At 46.2% G+C, this 7,800-nt stretch overlaps 1 protein-coding gene across 1 annotated transcript in view; it reads right to left on the reverse strand.

Annotated features, from left to right (window-relative positions):
* Positions 1-7,800, reverse strand: part of LOC127041863 (zinc finger protein 707-like) — a 168,240-nt gene that overhangs the window by 145,899 nt on the left and 14,541 nt on the right. The gene's annotated exons all lie outside the window — the stretch shown is intronic.

The raw sequence follows: 7,800 nt of genomic DNA on the forward strand, positions 1-7,800 counted from the left end.
TCAGGAAGTGATGTAGGTAATGCGATTGTTTCCGTGGCTGGTGAACCACTCTCCGCTGGTGCTCCAGGTGGTGTTTCAGGCTCTGGCTGAGCCTCTTGGGTCTGGTTGTCTGCTGCTTTTGCCAGTTCAGGCTCGCTGGCGCCCTCTGGCTTTGGGGTTGAAGATGCGTTTGCAAGTGCTGGCAATGGTTCTGGTGCTGGTTGCATTTCCAGGTCCGGGTCTGGGACTGGAAGTACTGTGGCTGTTGCAGTCGTTGGCAGGGGATCCGGGTCCACTACCTGTATCTGGGTCTTTGGTAATACAGACGGGGCCCCTGTGGACGGCTTAGGAACACGGATGGGTCTGGAAGCTTGCCTGGCTTGGCTGCGTGTAACCATTCCCACCCTCTTGGCCCACTTTACCTGGTTGGCCAAGTCTTCCCCCAGTAGCATGGAGATGTGATAATTGTTAGACTGCAAAAGTCCACATTCCTGACCAGCTTTTGTACTGGACAGGCAGTTTAGCTGTAGGCAAGTTTACCACTTGTGACATGAAGGGGTAAATTGTTACTTGGACCTTTGGGTTGATGAATTTGGGGTCCACTAAGGATTGGTGGATAGCTGACACTTGTGCCCCCGTGTCTCTCCACGCGATAACCTTCTTTCCGCCCACTCTCAAAATTTCCCTTCGCTCCGAGGGTATTTGAGAGGCATCTGGGCCTGGGGATCTTTGGAGTGATGGAGATATAATGAACTGTACTCGGTTGGGGTTCTTGGGACACTTGGCCTTTATATGTCCCAGTTCATTACACTTGAAGCATTGCTCAGCTGACTGGTCAGTGGGCCGAGATGGGTTACTGGAGATTGGTGAGGTGAGAGAATAGAGAGTCGGTGGCTTTCCTTGGGTTGTAGGTGGGGTCTTGGGTTGCCCTCGGGTATAGAGTTTATTATCGGTATGACCCCTGTGATATTTGCTCCCCTTGATAGTAGCTTTTTTCTTTTCTGCCACTTCCACCCATCTGGCTCCAATCTCCCCCGCCTCGGTGACAGTTTTGGGCTTCCCATCTAGGATGTACCTTTCTATTTCCTCCGGAACACCCTCTAAGAACTGCTCCAATTGTATTAGGAGGTGCATGTCATCCAGAGATTTAACATTGACTCCTGATATCCAGGCATTATAATTCTTTCCAATGTGGTAGGCATGTCAGGTGAATGACACATCTGGTTTTCACCTTAGGGCTCTGAACCTCCGACGGGCATACTCAGGTGTTAGCCCCATTCTGATTCTGGCCATGGTTTGAAAAAGTTTATAATCGTTCATGTTTTCCTTAGGCATTTCAGCCAGCACCTCTGCTAAGGGTCCACGGAGCAGTGGCCTCAGCTCTATCATGTACTGGTCTTCAGAGATGCTGTACCCATGGCAGGTCCTTTCAAAATTTTCTAGGAAGGCCTCAGTGTTATCACCTGCCTTGTAGGTGGGAAATTTCCTGGGATGTGGAACAGTAACTGGAGAAGGGTTGTTAGGGTTGGCTGGAGCATGCTGCCTAGCCTGCGCTAATTCCAGTTCATGCTTTCTCCCTTTTTCTCTCTCTTCCCTCTCTTTCTTTTATCTCCAGCTCTCTCCTGTGGGCAGCCTCTCTTTCTCTTTCTCTCAGCTCCATCTCTTTTTGTTTTATTTCTAGTTCTTGTAGTTTCTTTTCCATGTCTCACTTGTGGTCTGTGTCTTTGATTTGTACCTCTGCCTCCAGTTTTGCCCGTTCCTGTTTCAGGGTGTCCTTGGTAGTCATGGTTTCTGCTTTCTTGTGTTGGGGCGCCCTCAGCTGTTTACTGCCTGAAATGCTGCTTTTCTGTTGCCTTCTTTGGATTGCTTAGCAACAGAGTCTTTTTTAACTCCTTCTACCTAGCTATTCCCAACAGAGTTAGAAAGAGAAAAACCATTCATTTGCAAATGTGTTTTGCTGGTGTATGGTGACTCACAACTGGAGTCCCTTTGTTTAACAAAGATCCTTGTTAAACCCTAATGCCTCTGCCTTCAGAGTACTCAGAAGGGAGAGACCAAAAAAACCTTGCAGACCTTTGCTTTTAACACAATCTCCTCTAGTCTGCTTTACACACAGCTAGCAGGGAAAGAGAAAGAAAAAATCCTACTGGCTTTTGCTTCTACACCCAAACCTCTCAGTCTGCCTGCAGATAGCTAGCAGGGAGAGAAATAAAAACCTCACTGGCTTTTTGATTTCTATCTATCTATCTTCCCACCCGCTGCACACCATGTCATGGTATAATTCCCCACTCTGAACCTTAGCGTCCAAAAGATGGGGTACCAGCATGAATTCCTCTAAGCTCAATTACCAGCTTAGTACTTGTAGCACTGCCACCAACCAGGAATTCCAGTGCCTGGTACACTCTGGTCCCCCAAAAACCTTGCCCGGGGACCCCCAAGACCCAGTCCCTCTGGATCTTAACACAAGGAAAGTAAACCCTTTCCCTCACTGTTGCCTCTCCAAGGCTTCCCCTCCCTGGGTTACCCTGGAAGATCACTGTGATTCAAACTCCTTGAATCTTTAAACAGAGGGGAAAATTCACCTTCCCCACTCCTTCCCTCTCCTCCTCCCAGACTCTCCCTGAGAGAGAAAGTAATCCTAACACAGAGAGAAATTAACCTTTCTCTCCCCCTTCCCTCATTTTTCCCCACCAATTCCCTGGTGAATCCAGACTCTGTCCCCTGGGGTCTCACACCACAATAAAAAACAATCAAGTTCTTAAACAAGAAAAGCTTTTAATTAAAGAGAGAAAAACAATAAAAATTATCTTTGTAAATTTAAAATGGAATAGGTACAGGGTCTTTCAGCTATAGACACTGGGAATACCCTCCCAGCCTAAGTATACAAGTACAAATTAAAATCTTTTCAGCAAAATATCAATTTGAACTCCTCCCAGCCAAATACACATTTGAACTCCTCCCAGCCAAATACATATTTGCAAATAAAGAAAACAAACATAAGCCTAACTCGCCTTATCTACCTAGTACTCACTATTCTGAACTTATAAGAGCCTGTATCTGAGAGATTTGGAAGAAACCTGGTTGCACGTCTGGTCACTCTCAGAACCCAGAGAGAACAACCACCAAAATCTAACAGCACACACAAAAACTTCCCTCCCTCAAGATGTGAAAGTATCCTGTCCCCTGATTGGTCCTCTGGTCAGGTGACAGCCAGGCTCACTGATCTTGTTAACCCTTTACAGGCAAAAGAGATATGAAGTACTTCTGTTCTATTAACTCTTAACTATCTGTTTATGACAGCTTCTAACCAGAGTTGGTCGTTTACCTGTAGGAATGTAGTGGTGCCAGTTATTACAACCTCACCAGAAGTATTTACCATGCAAGGTATTTTCGTTTTGAAATCTCTTCATATAAAAGTCTGGCATCATAGCAAAGGGCTTTGTGCACAGAATCAATACAGACTTCCCATGTAATCCAACCAAAGATGCAAGATATATATAGGTTCTTATCCTGTGGCCATCACCATAGTATCTGTGTAACCTGGCCTTGAGACTGGGAGCTAGAGTAGCAACTGCAGCCCACTGTGCAACACCCCGGTGGGATTTGTGACCAGTGGATCTGCATACCCCAGCCACTTCCCCGGACTACTAACAAATCACTTCAATTGAAGTTAGGTGCTTAAATATTTCTGTGGAGCTGGGTCATGTGACTTGCCCATGACCATAAAAAGAGAGTCCTTTTTGAGAACTTCATCTCTCCTAAGCAGAGAACACCTCTGTAGCCAGTAGTTAGGACAAATTCTAAAAATTCCTGACCCATCCACTCGTACAGAAGGCCCTAAAGGTGATGGGGTGGAAAAGAACATAAGAAGCCCACACAAGGGGTTGGTATTCCTTCAGTGACACACAGAACAAGGATGCTGATAAACTGGAGAGGGTTCAAAGAAGATCCACAAGACTGATTAGATTAGAAAACATGCCTTATAGCGATAGGTTCAAGGACAGTAAGTAGTGAACGGCAAACCGTGGCCACTAAGAGCTGCAGGGGGCTGTGCCTGCGGACAGTCTACGTCTGGAAAATGTCTCGCAGCCCACAATCAGCTTATGCTGATGGGGCGGAGTTTGCCCACCACCACTCAAGGAGCTCAATTTGTTTAGCGTAACAAAGGCTAAGAGGTAACTTGATCACAGTCTATAAGTATCTACATGTGGAACAAATATTTGATAATGGGATCTTCAGTCCAGCAGAGAAAGATAAAACATGATCCAGTGGCTGGAAGCTGAACCTAGACAAATTTGGACTGGAAATAATGCATGCATTTTCAACAGGGGTAATTAACCTTTGGAACAATTTACTACGGGTCATGGATACTCAACTCTTGAGGCAGCATAGTCTTCATTTTTAAGAGTAATTCTTGTGTGTTTATATACATTTTCCTGCTTTGTACAAATGCCATCTCACCATATTGTGACATGCACTATTACTATTAGGGATGCTTTTTTACATGTTATAAGAAAACTGTAGCCTAGTTCCAGGACAAGTTGCAGTTTTCTGACATTGTGCGTGCCACTCCAATACAAATCTATGTTTTCAACCATAAACAAGCTCTTGAACTGGAATTTGCTGTACAAAGGGAAATAGAAAAGTTTATTTTTAAGCTACATTATCTCCAACTTAAAAGTGTGCTTCCTTCCCCTCAAGGGATTATTCTGTGTCTGTTAGACCTCAGGAGCTCTCCTTTTTAATTCCCCCCAAATAAACATCTCCCCCCTCACAGAATCACTATTCTGGCAAAGGACAACTGAACTCCTTTCATAGAGCCATTAGCAGTAAGAGGAAGAGAGCTTTAAGACCATGTCTATTGCACAGATAGAGTACTGTTCCCCCTCAGTAGAGAATCTGTGGAGTGACCTAGGATAGGCCATTAGCCCCACTGCTGTGATAAAATTTCATTTTTGAGACTGCCAAGCAGTCATTATTTGTGTTATGTACACGAGTTCCCCAGCTACATTACCACCTACTAGAGATGGTCTATTCCCAGTTCTGCCCATGGCATTGTCACCTTCCCCTTGCTCCCACCCTGCTATTTGGCACCAGTAATTGGCCCCCGTACTTCCTGGTTGATATATTTAGAATGCTATAGCTACAATACTATCTGCATGATCAGCCACTGTCCTTTCCCTTCTATCTTCTCTAGAAAGCATCATCTGACAGTTTTGTTTTCATAGCTGTGGCAAGGAGTAGCTATAGTACTCGTAGGCTATGTCCACACTACAGACCTTACAGCAGCACTGCTGTACCGCTACAGCTGTGTTGCTGTAAGGTCTCCCATGAAGCCGCTCTTTGCCAGCAGGAGAATGTGATGGGTTTGGTCACAGAGACCCCCTTGGAACTGTCAACTGATGTGCTGAAACTGTCTTTGAACCAGTTTTTCCTGATGGCTTGCGACTCCAGAACCCTGTCTTGTTGAGCCAGACACACTAACCTGCTGCAACACACCCCAAAGCTGCAGACTTAACTGAAAACAGCTCAGCAGATACTCTTGTCTCCAGCACGCAGACACCCAGCTCCCAATGGGATCCAAACCCCAAATAAATCTGTTTTACTCTGTCTAAAGCTTATACAGGGTAAACACATAAATTGTGCACTCTCTGCACCACTGATAGATATGCACAGCTGTTTGCTCCCTGCAAAGTATTAATCACTTATTCTGGGTTTATTAATAAACAAAAGTGATTTTATTAAGTATAAAAATAGGATTTAAGTGGTTTCAAGTAATAATAGAACAAAGTAAGTTACCAAGAAATATAAAACAAAAACACACAAACCAAAGCCTATTACATTTGGAAACTGAATACAGGCAAATCTCACCCTTAGAGAGGTTCCAATAAGATTCTCTAATAGACTAGACTCCTTCCTAGTCTGGGCACAATCCTTTCCCCAGGCACAGTTCTTGTTAGTTTCAGCTCAGGTGGTGCTAGGGGATTTCTCATGACTGGCAGCTTCCCTTGTTCTGCTCCACACTCTTTTATAGCATTGGCCCAAGGCGGGAATCCTTTGTCTTTCTGGGTTCCCACCCCTCCTCCTAAATGGAAAAGCATCAGGTTTAAAACGGATTCCAGTATCATGTGACTGTCAATGGGATTTGTGTTCCTAAATCATAATTCCATGGAAAAATCCAACAGCTTTGTGGAGAATCTACCTTACCTGATTATGGCACAAAACGTGTTTTCATCTTAATCTAACTTGTGAGAATTCTGACATATTACTCATAGCATGGCAGCATGCCTTTGCCTTTAGGAGAAAATGGTAATATCTAATGAAAATTGCTCTGTTCCATAGCAATTATCACACATGCAACAGAAAAAGTGTATTTCACTCACTGTGCTTACAATTCTATTTGAAGGTTTTGTTCCTACTTGTAAAGTGAGAACAAGCAAGTCAGTACTTTTGCATACACATTTGCAGTGTTTGGAAACATTTAGAACAGTGCCAGATGTTAGAACTGGATAATGGGGGATGGATCACCCAAATTGTCCTGTTCTGTTCACTCCCTCTGCAGCATCTGGCACCGACCAAAGTTGAAAGAGGATACTGAGCTAGATATAGTGAAAGAATTCTGCACCAAAAAGTTAAAAATTCTGTGCACAATATTTTAAAATTCTGCATATTTTATTTGTGAACAAACATACATGGAGGCTCCAGCATGGCAGTGCAGAGCACAGTCCACTGTGCTGCATGGAAGTAGAAGATCAACCTGCAGTGCTGCCTCCACCCCACCCCCAACACAGATTTGGCCATGAGGTTGACCCAACTCTGACAGTGCAGGGGCCAGGCCTGCCCCACAAACACCCTAGGGCCCTGTCCCTCCAAGCCAGGTGCACCAAAATAGTAAGCAAGAGGGAGAGTCTCTCACATATGCCCAGCCCTGGCCCCTGATCCAGGTGTGGGGCAAGCAGGCTCAGTCCGGAAGGATCCAAATGTGGAGGGGTTTAGTGTGAGAGGATGCAGGTGCGGGGTAATCTGGGTGTGGGTGGCGTGGTGGGGGATCTGGATACACAGGGGCTTGTTGAGGGGTTCTGAGTGCAAAGGGAATGGGACTCTGTAGGTGATGCTGGAGGAGTGGGGTTTAGTGTGGTGGAGGTCCAGGTGCAGCTGGTTGGGCTCAATGGGGTGGGCAACTGGGTGCAGGGGGAAAATGGAGATAATCTGGGTGCAGGGGGAAAATGGAGATAGTCTGGGTGCAGGGGGTGGGGGTCTGGTTGCAGGGGGGAGGGACCTTGACGGCAGGGCCCACGTGTGAGGAGTGAAGCTCAGCAGTGGCGAAAGAGGGTTCAGGTGCAGGAGGGCTCTGGATACAGGGGATGAGGCTCAGCGGGGGGGGGGATTGAGTGCAGGGGATTCTGGTGGGGTTCTAGGTAGGGATGGGTCTGGATGCATGTGGGATGAGCAATAGGAGTAAGCAGTAAGAGGGGGTGCAGAATTTCCTGCAATCAGTAAGGGGAAGTTTCTGGGGGTGAGTCTGACCTGACCCCAGTGGCACCTTGTAAGGGAAGAGGAAGTTCTGGCCTCCCCTCCTCAGCCCAGCCAGGACTAGCAGCTGAGCCCAGCACAAGGTAGGAGCCAGCGGCTGGGGTGTGCCCAGCCCCTTCCCAAGGTGACTTACCTCTCCGCTAATTGCTCCAGGTGCAAAAACAACATGTCTGCACTGCTGAGGAGGGTTGCATGACCACTCTTTTGGCTTACCTGTCATTTTCTGTGGGGAAGCAAAGAAATCTGCAGAGGACATGAATTCTGTATTCACGCAGTAGTGCAGCATTG

This window comes from Gopherus flavomarginatus (genome assembly GCF_025201925.1).
Source record: "Gopherus flavomarginatus isolate rGopFla2 chromosome 13 unlocalized genomic scaffold, rGopFla2.mat.asm SUPER_13_unloc_6, whole genome shotgun sequence".
Taxonomy (NCBI): Eukaryota; Metazoa; Chordata; order Testudines; family Testudinidae; genus Gopherus; species Gopherus flavomarginatus.